Here is a 15,540-nt window from a genome sequence, read left to right on the forward strand (position 1 = left end):
TCAATATCGTATCAAGGAAGACAACCTAAAATTAGCAAATTTTACACTGGGAAACAAGCAATTTCCTCCAATCCTAGAATGTAAACTTCATCATTTAAGCTGGAGTTACCTTGCTACTGGCCCCAAGTATCAATTAGTAGCTAATGGCAATGCCTGAGACCTCCCCACAATCCTCTCTCACCTAGGTTTCTGGAAGCTACCTTTAGTTTTCCTGCTCTAAAAAGCTTTGTAAATATTTTTAGAATATAACTTATTAATAAATAGGTGACTTGTATTTCAGCATTACAACAATTTCACATTCTACAAACATTCCAAGGTATTCTATCAATTCTTGGGAAACAATAATGTACTCTTGTTTGTTTTGAGACGGAGTCTTGCTCTGTCACCCAGGCTGGAATGCAGTGGCGTGATCTCTGCTCACTGCAGCCTCCGCCTCCCAACTTCAAGCGATTCTCCTGCCTCAGCCTCCCGAGTAGCTGGGTTTAGAGGCTCCTGCCACTGTGCCTGGTTAATTTTTGTATTTTTAGTACAGACGGGGTTTCACCAAGTTGGCCAGGCTGGTCTCAAACTCCTGACCTCAAGTGATCCGCCCACCTCGGCCTCCCAAAGTGTTGGGATTACAGGTATGAGCCACCATGCCTGGCCTAATAATGTATTCTTCATATTAGTCTAAATTTTTTAAATCTCAAAAGGTTAAAGTTGTCAACAGAACCTCTGGTTCAGGATTTCAAAGTGACAGACTGGGCAAATGTGTTTCAGGAAACAGGTTATTACCTTTCAGGAAAAAAGGTTATTACTTTTTTATTCTATTCAAAGCAGATGAATAAACAAAAGCAAAAGCCACCCCACCCAAGAATAAACACAAGAGCAGTCTGAAATAGATGTTTTAGGCACCATCCTTTCTGGTAGGGCTCTAGAGAAGGTTCCAGAAGACCAGAGCAAGAGAGCATGAGGCAAAAAGACTGCCTAAGGAATAGAAAAGCCATAGCTACTCAACCCCTCCCACCCACTTCCCATCCAGATGCCTACACGGCCACAGATAATAGCTGCTTCTAAATGCAGCCTAAAGCCAAAGAAATACTCTCTGAAGAAACAAAACCTTCCACAGTAGTCTGATACATGCTTGAATGGGTTTGGTTGTCCCAGAACAAAGCCCATCTTACTGGAGGCTGCTGCCACTCCCTCCATCACACTGTAAAGTAAAGCCTGCCAATCAACACCCTTCACACAGATCAGCCTTCCCATTCAGGGAAGGAGTCTACTGGGCAAAGAAACCTTTGCAAAGGTGGAAGAAACTCACTCCAGCTACCTATAGTCATCACCCTAAAGTCTAGACCCTAAACCTTCATTCATAATACCAACAACCAAAATCACCAGTTACCCAAAGAAAAGCATCACACAAAATGAAAATACCTAACTCTGCCCTGAGGAAGCTTTCCAGAGGGGACACTAAGAATATCAGGCAGGGACGTGGTGGCGGGCACCTGTAGTCCCAGCTACTCGGGCGGCTGAGGCAGGAGAATGGCATGAACCTGCGAGGTGGAGCTTGCAGTGAGTTGAGACGGTGCACTGCACTCCAGCCTGGGCGACAGAGCAAGACTGTCTCAAAAAAAAAAAAAAAAAAAAAAAAAAAAAGAGTACCAGGCAGACAAGGAGAGGTCTGGAGATATGAACTAGACATTTGGGAAGCTGCACATTATTTATCAAGGCTAGAATGCATGTGGCAGTAGGGATGTTGAAGAAGATAAAAGGAGAAAGATAGACAAGTGCCTAAGAAACTGGAAGGGGTTGCTATAGGTGCACTGCAATGAGATTAAACAAAATTTAAGTTGGCTTTGCTGATGGAACAGACTGAGAGGAGATGCAGACACTGAAAAATGAAATGAATGACATGCACAATTGATAAAAACTTAGTAAAGTTAAGTATAGGACTACTAAAATCAGCTAAAAGGATAACTGGAAGAAGAGTATGATAACTGTTGCTATATTTCGCTGTCATTTTGTTACAAGCAGAAGTGTCATGTGGCTAATGGAGTAACATAACAGATTCCTGCCAACTGTGGCCATGACTCACTCTCTTTTGAATTCTGTGTGCAGGAGGTAGTAAGACTGAACAAGCTCACTCACACTACAATCCCAGGGAAGTCAAGGAGCAAGAAAGCCACAGCATATGAGAGCAGCAGAGTAAAATCAGTAAACAACGGCAACTAGGTTACACCACTGTCATGTTACTTACTCTGAGACATGCAGAAGTCAAGATTAAAAGCTGATTACTAGTTAAAAATACTTAATCTTCTTCAACCTCTGTTTCTTCATGAAAAAACTGGGGGAAAATGACCATACATGTCAATGTCTTAGTATTTTTACAAGAATTAGGACTGCTTACTTAGCACAAACCTTATCTAGTAAGCACTCAATTGCCTAGCCATGAATCCAACTCACCAGTCCTCAGTGGCACCCAAAAGGCTGTCTTTACCCTTCTTGTGTCAAAATATCATAGGTACTTATTCAGAAACATCTAGCACCTTCAGCATTTGTTCTTCATGTTCTGCTATGAATTACAGACATGTCCTTTTCTGATCTTCTATGTCACTATAATTTTACTCCATGTAATGGTCTCTATCTGGAGTATTTTCTCCTTTCTCAAACTTCATTTTCAAGACTTTCTGATGAGGTTACTAGCAAGTGTTTTCCTGGCCAAAAATATCCCCCTTAGTACTTAAAAGATGTACCAGACATTTCTTCTCAAGGAAATATCACAGTATCAGCCGATACTGTAAGCACAGAGGGGAGTAAGTTTTGTTCTTCAACACCATCATCACAGCCAACCAGTCATGCATTTTCCCATATCTCCACCTTCAGAGAAAGCCAACTGAAAAACAACAGCAGCAGCAGCAACAACACCACCTGTGTGCCCAAACACGTCAGCTTCCAGGAGTTAAATGTTCATAGAGACTCATTTAAGACTTCTGACTATATCATTTACCACAACTATCAAGAGGAGCAAGGACCGATGGATTTGAAAGTCCTAAGTGGGCCACCCTGTTCGATGCACCTGCCACCAAGACAACACTCCAGTTAGCAATCATCCATGCCCTGAAGACTACTTTGCAGGATACCTCACATCTGTAAGTTCTATGAATCTACCTCGTTGTCTGTAAAAACCAGACTCCCCTTTTATCAGAACTTATGTCCTGCATCTCATATATAAAGCCCTTGAGGTGGCCTGTAAAAGTCAATGCCACTGAGGGAACTTTCCAGGAAAATGGAAATGTTTTCTAACTTGATTGGAGTGGTAATTACAAGGGTGTATACATTTGTCAAATCATTCACCTACACACTCAACGTTTGAATTTTACTGTATGTAAATTGTATTTTAAAGTTGATGTCATACATTGACTAGGGGAAATGCAGTATCTTGATCTGAAAAAACAAATAGATCAAGATTAGGATGGTACATTCCACACAACAAATCAAGCTAAGCTTCAAATTTCGCCCGTATCTTCCAGTAGCCACTACAAATGATTTACTTGCACTGTTCAAGAATGCGTTTCTGGCTGGGTATGGTGGCTCAGGCCTGTAATCCCAGCAGTCTGGGAGGCCAGGAGTTTGAGAACAGAATGGGCAACACAGTGAGAGTCTGTCTCTATTTAAAGGGCCTATCAAGGCAGCAGGGTACACCTCAGGGCTAGAATGCCCCTTCCTACTCTTGCACTTCCTGACAATTGATGGTCAATTTTTGCTACATTCCCAGCCCTGAATATCATTAAAATTAATCCCTTCTGAAGGGTACTCTTGTACTTGCTAGTGGAAGTATGTATGGACTAGCACTAAGCTTCTGGTGAGCAATCTGGGTATCTATTCACAATGAATTTTTAAATGTCACTATCTTATGATCCATCAATTCAAATCTAAGCCTCTGAAAAAGGAACTGTACAAAGATAAGACACTGCAGCATAAAATCATAACCAAAAACCAATCAATAGGGAAAGTTACATCATCCTGTAATCACACCAAGGAATACTACACAGTAATTTTAAAGTGGGGTGGGGGGGCAGATTTCCATAGTGTACAGAACCAGCTCCCAATAGAAACCTCAAGCACTAAACTTCTTATTTATTTATTTAGAGACGAAGTCTCACTCTGTTGCCCCGAGCTGGAGTGAGGTGGTGCTGACCTCAAACTCCTGGGCTCAAGCAATCCTCCTACCTCGGCCTACCAAAGTACTGGGATTACAGGGGTGAGCCACTATACTCAGCTAGGAAACATGGCTTTTTTTATAGGAAAAAAATTCCTACAATTTTGTGGAAACAACTAAACACATCTGAAATAAGAAAACAAGCAAACATTTGGTACAGGTTGTAAGCAAGATTAGTGAAATAAGACAGGTATAAGAGCTGTTTCAACTGTGGAAGGCTTTATGGAGCAGTAAGAAGTTGATCTGGCTCTTGCAAAACAGGCAAGATTTTTTAGGAGCACAGAAAGGTGGGGGCACAAGCGAAGCATGGAGACTTGTCAGCATGACAACTGCAGGGACCAGCATTGACTGGAATTGAAAAAGGGAGGGAAAATGTTGGGTAAGAATAGGCAATAAATTGGCAAAAACAGGGTGAGAAGACTGTTGCGAAAATCTAAGTGAATGTGTGGTTCCCCAAACTACCATGGTGGCAGTGAAAAAAGCAAGCAAAGAATAAATCTGAGATAACTCAAAATATCCTAACAATTAGCTGGGGGGGGTGGTGCATACCTGTAGTCTCAGCTACACGGGAGGCTGAGGCCCAAGAATCAACTGAGCCTAGGAGTTGGAGGCTGCAGTGAGCTATGATTGTGCCACTGCTTGCCACCCTGGCAACAGAGGGAGAAATGACAATAATGGGACAAGGGGTTAGGCGTCTCTATTTTGCTTTAGGAGACAGAAAACAGGAAGCAACTTTCCTGAGGGCCCAACTAGCCTATCAGTCAGGAACACATCACAAGCCAGCTCATCCTCACATAGAAGCCAGCTGTATGTTACAAGCTAGAAATAAAAATACACTTCACATCTTCTGCCAAAAAACATTCTGTTCTCCTACTTTCTCCCGTGCAGATCCCACCTTCTTCTATTTCCTTCCAGTCTTCCTCTTTTCCCATTTGACTACCACCCCCCATTCCTTTTCTCATTTTTATCCTCCTACCTAAATTAATCACCAAAACCTGTCTAGCACTACACAACAGGAAGTCCCTAGCAACCTTCAAAACTATAGAATTCACCAGACAGTAGAGATGAAAACTGAACTGGAGCAAAAATAGGTAAGGAAGTTGGAGATTTGGATCAGTTTTTCAAAAGCTACAGCTGTAAAATGAAGAGAACAGGATAAAATGAAGTTTTGCATTTTTTTTTTAAAGTACGGACAACTAACAGTTATCTGGAAGTGGAAAGGGGTCATCGTATCGAAGGGTGGGGAACATGCTATTTACAATAACTGACAATTATCTGCAAATACAGTAGTTAAATAAAATGGATATATCCATAAAATGGAATATTATGCAGCTGCAAAACAAAGGTCTCCTCTACACCCTGATGTGAAAGGATCAGGAAGGCTTAAAGTTAACTGGAAAAACAAAATCTAAGGCTCAGTGTGCTATCTTTTTGTGTTGAGAAGGATATGAATATATATATATTTACATGTCCTTGTATGTGCATAAAGAAATTCTGGAGATGTGTACATATACAAATTAATAAAATACATATATTTGTGACAGAGTATGATGAGAAAAGAGGACAATAGACAGAGTGGCAGCAATGCTGTATATTTCTTAGCTTAGCTTTAGCTGACATGTCTTCCCCTTAGGAAGGAAGGAGAATAGCACACAAACAGGTAGCAGTAAGGATCCAGATGACAGTATGGATCTCAAAAAGTGGGAAGTTGAGCTTGAAAGGGGCTTCCACTAGCACCATAATTTGAGCGATAAATTATGCTAATAAAAAATTACAAACAACTGAATAAAATAAGAACCCATGGGCCCATACTAATATGAATGAATGAGTGAGTGAATGGAGAGAAGTATCAAATCTTACAGTAAATTATCAACTAATGTAAGAAGAATGGTTGACTTTAAAAATCACTATTTGGCCCTACTGGTTAAGGCAAGCACGTTGATGAGAAACAAGACATTTACATACTCTCAAAGTATCTCCCAACAATAGTGTTATTAATTACAAAGGGAAAAATACTAACTTTGCAGTGATGAAACCTGACAGAGACCACCTTACCCAAGCAGTTGAAGTTAACCATCACCAATAATGGGATAAAAGGATATCAGGCATCTCCTGACATGATGTACTGCGAACACCACATCAGTTCTGTACTATTCCTGCCAAAACTGCATAACCTGATCAGGTCATAAGGAAATATCGGACAGACACAGACTGAGGGACATTCTACAAAGTAACTAGCCTGTATTCTTTAAATATATCAAGGTCCTGAAGAACAGAAACTAAGAAACTTCCAGAATGCAGGCAACTAAACAAACATGAAAACTAAATGCAACCTGTGATCTTGGATTGAAGACTTGACCAGGAAAAACTAGATTTTGTTTGGCTCTAAAGGGAATTATTGAGACAACTGGCAAAATCTGAGTAAGATCTGTAGATCTGCTATTAAGACTGTGCCAATGTTACTGTGCCCATTTTCATAATGGTACTGTAGTTACCAAGAAAATATCTTTAACTAAGTGTTCAGGATTAGAGGGGTATCATGTCTGTAAGTTACTCTTAAATGGTAAAAAACAGTATGTATAAAAAATGAGGGAATAAAGTAAATGTGATTAAATGTTAATATTTGAGGATTAAGGGTTAAGGATATTCAGAAGTTCTTTGTTCTATTCTTGCATTTCTCTACATCGGAAATTAATTCAAAATAAAAAGCTCTGCAGGGCACGGTGGCTCATGCCTGCAATTCTAGCACTCTGGGAGGCCAAGGCAGATTGCTTGGGCCCAGCAGTTCAAGACCAGCCTGGGCAACATGGCAAAACCCTGTCTCTACAAATACATAAAAATTAACTGGGTGTGGTGGTGCACGCCTATAGTCCCAACTACTCAAGAGGATGAGGCGGGAAGATCACTTGAGCCAGGAAAGCAGAGGTCGCACAGTGAGCTAAGATCATTTCCACACTGCACTCCAGCCTGGGTGACAGAGTAAAGCCCTTTCTCAAAAATAATAATAATATATTAATTAAAAGCTCAGATTGAGGAAAGTTAGTTTAGAAACTTAGAAAACAATAGATACTCCACCATAAGGACAGAAACACCTACAATTTACAAAGCACTCTGATATTATCCATTTTGAACTCACAACTCTGAAACACAGCACTGGTATTATTCCCCTTTGACAGTTAAAGAAATTGAGGATCAGAAAGTCCTAATGACTTGTCAGATGGTACAAGGCTGTGGTAAGGTTGACCCAAAACTCAGTTTGCTACATCTACCCACCCAAATCCTACTCTTCTTTTAAGGCTTAATTAGTAGTGCCTTTATGATTCTTCCCAATCCAAACAAACCTCATCCTTGACCTCTAATTAAACAATACTCATTTTCTAATTATTTTATTTTATTTGAGACAGCATCTTGCTTTGTCACCCAGGTTGGAGTGCAATGGCTCGATCTCGGCTCACTGCCACCTCCGCCTCCCCGGTTCAAGTGATTCTCCTGCCTACTTGTACAATACTCCTGAGCAGCTGGGACTACAGGTACCTGCCACCACACCCAGCTAATTTTTGTATTTTTAGTAGAGACAGGATTTCACCATGTTGGACAGGCTGGTCTCAAACTCCTGACGTCAGGTGATCCACCTGTCTCGGCCTCCTAAAGTGCTGGGATTACAGGCGTGAGCCACTGCGCCCAGACATTTTCTAATTATTTTAGATGTTAATCTCACTCTTCCAAATAGGACTAATTACTGCTCTGGGGACAAAAAACAGTCCTACTTGTACAATACTCCCTGTCACTTGGCACTCTAATTAGATTCCAATTCCTGCTTCCTTGCCTTTACTAACACTGTAACCCCAATACCACTGCCAAAAATGCACTCTTTTAACTCTTACTCTTACCCATATGTTACTTCTCCTTTAAGGACCAGTTCAATTCCAATCTATTCAAACAAGCATTTCCTAGGCAGCAGAACATGCAGTGAAGACCCCTAGGTCCAAATGTCAAATAGAAGTGGTCTTAAACCTCAATTCCACCATCTACATGTGTAACCTTAAGCAATGTATTTTATTTCTCTGAAGCCTTCATCATCTAATTTATGAGACGTCTCAAACTGTACCTCCCTCAATGGGTGGTTGTGAAGATTTAATTGGGTAATGCAGATGAAGTACTTAACAGATGCACGTATAAAGTGTACAGTGGGACTAGGTGTGGTGGCTCACACCTATAATCCCAGTGCTCTGGAAGGCCAAGGTGGTAGGATCACTTGAGGCCAGGAGTTTGAGACAAACCTGGGCAACACAGCAAGACCCTGTCTCTACAAAAATTAAAAAATTAGCCAGTAGCTGGCACATGCCTGTAGTCCCAGCTACTCAGGAGGCTGAAGCACGAGGATCACCTGAGCCCAAGAATTCAATGCTACAGTGAGCCACGATCACACCACTGTATTCCAGCCTAGGCAACAGAGCAAGACCATGTCCCCCGAAAAATAAATAAATAAAATGTAAAAAGTGTACACTAATTGCTAGCCATGAGAGACTAGGCACAAAGCACTGCACTAAGCTAAGGTTAGGATGCAAAGAAGGTTGCAGCCAAAGGAGGAAGTGCATACAGTAGAAAATAAAACTGAATACATAAAAACAATTATTATTGTACAATGCAGAATTAGGTGGACATAAAACCAACAGCTAAAGGTCCCAGATTGCAAACCAGAGCAAATCAGGTACCAGGTACCAAAAGGGAACCTAGGTATCAAAAGATAAATCTATAGGCCAATAACCCTTATGAATACAAACATAAAACTCCTCAACAAAAGAGTAACAAACCAAATCTAGCAACATACAAACAGGACTACACAAAGTGGATTTATCCCAGGAATGCAAGATTGCTTTAACATGAAAATCAACGAAATACACCATGTTAATAGAAAGAAGGACAAAGCTACATGATGATTTCAAGAGACACAGAAAAAGCATCTGACAAAATCCAGTATCCTTTTACAAGACAAAACACTCAAAATAGGAATAAAAGAAAACTTCCTTAACCTGATAAAGGCCCACAGCTCACAACATACATAATGATAAAGACTGTATACTTTTCCTCAAGATTAGGAACAAGACAAGGATGTCTGATCTCGCCACTTCCTATTCAACATTGAGCTGGAGGTTCCAGTCAGAAAAAAGAGAGTGCGTGTGTGAGTAAGCACGCACCAAAATTGGAAAAGAAGATGTAAAACTATCTCTATTCACAGATGACAGGCTCTTGTATACAGAAAGTCCTAATGAATCCATATACATAAAGACTACTGGAACTAATGAACATGTTCAGCACAGCTGCAGAACACAGTATCAACATACAAAAATCAATTGGCTGACACACGCTACAATATGGACAAATCTTGAGGACACTATGCTAAGTGAAATAAGCCAGTCACAAAAGGACAAACACTCTGTGACTCCACTAATGAAGTATCTAGAATAATCAAATGCATAGAGACAGAAGGTAGAATGGTGGCTGCCAAGAGCTGAAGGCAATAAGGAGTTATGACTTAACGGGTATAGAGTTTCCATTTTACAAGATGAAGAGTTGCAGAGATGGATGGTGGTGATGGCTGCACAACAATGTGAATTGACTTAATGCCACCAAACTACATCATTTAAAATGGATAAGATGGTAAATTTTACATATTTCACAATTTTTAAAAAACTTTAAAAAAAAATCTACTGTATTTCTATACAGTAGCAGTGGACAACCCAAAAAGTAAATCAAGAAAACAATTCCACCTACATAGCATCAAAAAGTTTTAGGAATAAATTCCACAAAAGCAGTATAATTACACACTGAAAACTACATAACGTCTTTGAAAACAATTAAAGACCTAAATAAATAGAAAAAGATTCCATGTTCATGAACTGGAAGACTTAATATTATAAAATGCAATACTGTCCACACTGGCCTACATATTCAACACTGTTCCTATCAAAATCTCAGCTGCCTTGTTGCTGAAATTGACAAGCTGATCCAAAAATTCACATAGAAATGCAACCAGAATAGTCAATGCAATCTTTAAAAAAAATTTTTTTTAATAATTAGTCTCTGGTTATCCAGCCAATGCAATCTTGAAGGAAGGCTCATACTGATTCCAAACTTACTACAACAAAGCTGAAGTAATCAAGACAGTGTGGAAGTGGCATAATGATGAACCCATAGTATCAACAGAACAGAATTGAGAGTCCAGAAATAATTCATTTTACGATCAAGTGACCTTCAACAGGGTGCCAAGATGAAAGTCTTTTCAACAAATGAAGCTGGAATAACTGAATAGTTACGTAACAAGAATGACACTGGAGCCCTCATGCCATATGCAAAACTTAACTCAGAATGAATTACAGAACTAAACGTTAAGAACTAAAACTATAAAATTATTAGAATACAAGTAAATCTTTGTGACCTTGGATTTGTTGCCAACAACACAAGTAACAGAAAGAAATACTAGTAAACTAGATTTACAAAATTTTAAATTTTTGTGCTTCAAGGGACTCCATCAAGAAAGTGAAAAGAGGCTGCGTGTGGTGGCTCACGCCTGTAATCCTAGCACTTTGGGAGGCAGAGGCGGGTGGATCATTTGAGGTCAAGAGTTCAAGGCCGGCCTGGCCAACATGGTGAAATTCTGTCTCTATTAAAAATACAAAAATTAGTTGGGCGTGGTAGAGGGTGCCTGTAATCCCAGCTACTCAGGAGGCTGAGGGAGGAGAAACACTTGAACCTGGCAGGTGGAGTTTGCAGTGAGCTGAGATCATGCCACTGCACTCTAGCCTGGGCGACAGAGCAAGACTCTGTCTCAAAAAAAAAAAAAAAGAAAGAAAGAAAGTGAAAAGAAAAGCCACAACATAGGAAAAAATACCTGTAAATCATATATCTAATACGGAACTTGTATCTAAGCTATATAAAGACCTTTTTGTTTTTTTTTCGAGACAGAGTCTCGCTCTGTCGCCCAGGCTGGAGTGCAGTGGCGCAATCTCGGCTCACTGCAAGCTCCTCCTCCCGGGTTCACGCCATTCTCCTGCCTCAACCTCTCAGAGTAGCTGGGACTACAGGCGCCCGCCACCACGCCCGGCTAATTTTTTTTTTTGTATTTTTAGTAGAAACGGGGTTTCACCGTGGTCTCGATCTCCTGACCTCGTGATCCGCCCGCCTCGGCCTCCCAAAGTGCTGGGATTACAAGCGTGAGCCACCGCGCCCGGCCTATAAAGACCTTTTTCAATGACAAAAAATATCACCTAATTTAAAAATGGGAGAAGAATCTGAATGGCCACTTCTCAGATCAGATATATGAATGGCCAATAAGGACATGAAAAGATGCTGATCATCATTAGCCATTACGAAAATGTAAATCAAAGCCATAATGAGATACCACTTTACATCCATTAGGATGACTAAAATCAGAAACAAGAACCCTAACAAATGCTGGCAATGGAAAGGATGTGGAGAAACTAGTGCCTCCATACATTGCTGATGAGAATGTAAAACTGTGCAGCTGCTTTGCAAACAGTCTGGCAGTTCCTCAAAAAGTTAAATAGAGCCTGAGCAACACAGTGAAACCCCATCTCTACAAAATATACAAAAAATTAGCCGGGCATGGTGGCATGCACCTGCAGTCCCAGCTACCTGGGAGGCAGAGGAGGGAGGATGGCTTGAGCCTGCGAGGTGGGAGGTTGCAGTGAGCTGAGCTTGCGCCACTGAACTTCAGCCTGGGCAACAGAGGGAGTCCGTCTCAAAAACAAAACAAAACACCACAAACAAAAAGTTAACCAGAGTTACCACATGACCCAGCAATTCCACCCCTAGGTATATAACCAACAGAATTGAAAATATATGTCCACACAAACATTTGTACATGAATGTTCATAGCAATATTATTCATAATAGCCCCAAAGTAAAAACAGCCCAAATGCCCATTAACTGATGAACAGACAAACAAAATGGGCAATGGCCATACAATGAAATTTATCTGCCCATAAAAAGGAATAAAGGATACATGCGACGTGATGGACAAACCTTGAAAACACTACACTATATAAGACAAGTCAGGTACAAAAGAATCATATAGTATGATTCCACTTAAACGAAAATAGGTAAATCCAAAGAGTTATAATAGAAAGTAGATTAGTGGTTGCCAGAGGCTGGGTGGAAGGGACAAATGGGGAGTGGCTGCTATTATAGGGTTTTTGGGTGAAGGGGTGAAAATTCTAGAATTAGATGGTGGTGCTGACTGCACAACTCTGTGAATATACTAAAAACCATTAAATCCTACACTTTGTGGACTTTAAAGGGTGAATTTTATCATATGGGAATTTTATCTGAATAAAGCTGTTATTTAAAAGTTGAGAGAAACTGAAAGGTACATTCAGAGAAGTAAGAGTTAGGGACAGAGCAAAAGGTGGAAAGGATAGTGCTAAATTGATAAGCTGAGCAAAAAACAAGAGTCTGGGCTTTAATTCCAGAGTCACTGGGAAGGAGCCAACAAAGGTTTCTAAGAAATAGTGACTGACAGGCCTCAGAAACGTGGCTCGAGGATGATTATCCTGCAGCAGTGTAGAGAATGCACATTTTATGACCCTATCTTTGTAAGATTTTCACTACATGCCTCACATTGCAAAGAGATTCACAAGTGGAATAACATATAAAACATATTTATCTTACATCAGTTATATAGTCAATTATCAAGGAATAAATGATATTTAAAAGGACATTTAAAATCAGCACATACTTAACTACCATTCTCTCCCATCTGTGCACACGTGTTTTAGGGAAACTTCAAAAGAATGAGAAAGAAGGGACCAAAGTCAACAAAACACAGACGTCATAACTCTAAAAATATTCAGTATTATTGCAGCAAACTGCTCAATAAGTGCTCCCTCACTGAAAACCACTAATAAGAACAGCAAAACAACTGAGTTGGTTTAATCTTGTTTGTTATTATACAAAATCCAATCAGTCACTGTTTGCAGAAAATATCTTGTTAAGGTTCAAAGTATAAAATTCCTCAACCAGGTTTCAATCTGTTTTGAACATTCCATTTGAAACGGGAAGTCAGCTGAGTCATCATCACATAATATACTACTGCTAAAAATTCAAAATGCTTTTCCCTAGTTACAAGAGTGGAAATGCTAGGATTTCTCCTTCATAGCCAACTCAAACACACAGAGTATGCAAATCACTTTTAAAATAAGACATCTTAAATAGGAAATTTAAACTATATTTATTTTCATGGGTGGCTTTTTCTTAAGATGGAAAGAAGCTATGCCTTAGTCGACTATTACTTCCTTTTGAATCTCAAACATCTTCCTCTTATTGATACTATTCAGCTTCTCTGACAACCTCCTCATAAAGAAGCAGTTTCTTAATCTTTGAGGAGTAATGACCCTTTGAGATCTAATGAGCACAAAGGACCATATCTGCTTTTGTCGTGGGTTTTATGTTTATTATTTTATTTTAGCATACATTCAATTTTGCAAACCACTTCATAACACCTGTGGTCCCTCTGTGGCATCGGGATGAGAACCCTTGGTCTGGTGGCACCGTGCCACTCTAATTTCAATGGGGCATTCTTTTAAGAAAGCGTATTACAAGCTCAGCCCCAATGCTTCATTTTCCTACCAGGGTTATCAGTTCATCACTGGTCAAAGCTGAAAACAAGCAACTTTTATGTCCCACAGTAAGGGAGCTACCTTCAGCATAAATCTTCATAAACGCAGTAATCATTATGGCCGATCGATTTAAATACAAAGACCTGTAATTACTGTAACCTCAAATATTTAAAATTACATCTCAGTTTAAACCAATCGTTTGGCATTTCCTAAAATGAAAGAAACACGAAGTCAGTGTAGAAGAGTATTGGATAACCTTTCGGTTAATTTACTTCAAAATGCTGTGGGGAGGGAATACTGAAGACAAACACATCATCACCTATGGGATACTCCCGCCAAAAGGGGGTCAACCTGAACCTAATCATACAGACAAGACCCAAAAAATGCAAATTTCAGTCTGCAAAAACAACTAGACTGGACTATTTCAAAATGTCATTGTCAAGAGAAAAGCAGAAAAGGGCAGGAAAATGCTCCTAATGTAAGAGAAACTTCAGACACAACTAAATGCAACCCAGGATACAGGAATTGAGTGAAAGAACAAATATAACTTAAAAAAAAAAAATTGAGAAAATTGGGAAAATCTGAATAGGGACCAGACAGTATTGTAAAGTTAAACTTCCTGTGGGTGATCATTTGATTGCCGTCAGGTAGAATGCCCTTATTCTGTGTGAGATACCTACTGCCATACTTTGCTGTGCAATGTCACGATAGACCAAATGTGGCAAAATATTAATAATCACTAAAACTAGGTAAAGAGATACAGGTATTCGTTGCAACATTTTTCCAATTTTGCTTAAGGTTAGAATGATTATTTATTTGAGACAGAGTTTTGCTTTTGTGCCCAGGCTAGCTGGAGCACAATGGCGCTATTTCAGCTCACTGCAACCCTCGCCTCCCAGGTTCAAGAGATTCTCCTCCCTCACCCTCTCAAGTAGCTGGGATTACAGGCATGTGCCACCACACCAGGCTAATTTTGGCATTTTTAGTAAAGATGGGGTTTCACCATGTTGGTCAGGCTGGTGTTGAACTCCTGACCTCCAGTGATCTGCCCACCTCGGCCTCCCAAAGTGCTGGGATTACAGGCATGAGCCACTGTGCCCGGCCGATTTTTTAAAATTTTAAAATGAGATAGGGATATCTGTTTTTTCAGTGAGAGACTTATCATGCATCAGTCTGAACAGAATACATATAATGCATACCATTTTAGTCTTTCCAATCATGGGCAATACTTTTGCAGTTGTCATTAAAATTGTAAAGATGTTTTGCAATTTATACTTTCAGACATTTCAGATGCCAAAAATCAAAAGAGCTTACAGAATGGTATTCTTTTTATGTTTATATTCAAATTTTCCACAGAGGGTTGTTACACATTTTTAAATTAAGCTTACAGTCTGTGATTAATTTATTCTATCAAGTGATTTACCACCTAATTGCCAAATTAAGCTGGAAAAAAAGCGTATTGGGTTGGTACATTAAAAATGAGCAAAAACCACAATTAACTTTCGCACCAACCTATAGCAATATGCACGTGCTGGCCTGCAAACCATACCACAGCAAAGCAAAAGAAAAGCTTAACAAAATCAGATTTTTTTTTTTTTTTCAGACAACGGTTGATGAATTGCATGAATGGGATCCACCTTAGCTACGGAGACCTAATGCCTTGGGGTTTTACTCCTCCTGCTGTCCTAGTCGTTTCTTTTCTTT

The 15,540-nt window shown here is 39.8% G+C and overlaps 1 protein-coding gene across 25 annotated transcripts in view; it reads right to left on the reverse strand.

Annotated features, from left to right (window-relative positions):
* TNRC6A (trinucleotide repeat containing adaptor 6A) overlaps positions 1–15,540 on the reverse strand; it is a 218,559-nt gene that overhangs the window by 78,306 nt on the left and 124,713 nt on the right. The window contains exon 1 of one of the 25 annotated variants that reach the window (XM_063612044.1): positions 4,748–10,992. The exons of the other annotated variants lie outside the window; for them this stretch is intronic. The gene's annotated coding sequence lies outside the window, so the exon portion shown is untranslated. Of the gene's footprint in view, positions 1–4,747; positions 10,993–15,540 lie in introns of those variants that run through there. 25 annotated transcript variants of the gene reach the window in all.

This window comes from Symphalangus syndactylus, chromosome 11 (genome assembly GCF_028878055.3).
Source record: "Symphalangus syndactylus isolate Jambi chromosome 11, NHGRI_mSymSyn1-v2.1_pri, whole genome shotgun sequence".
Classification (NCBI taxonomy): domain Eukaryota; kingdom Metazoa; phylum Chordata; class Mammalia; order Primates; family Hylobatidae; genus Symphalangus; species Symphalangus syndactylus.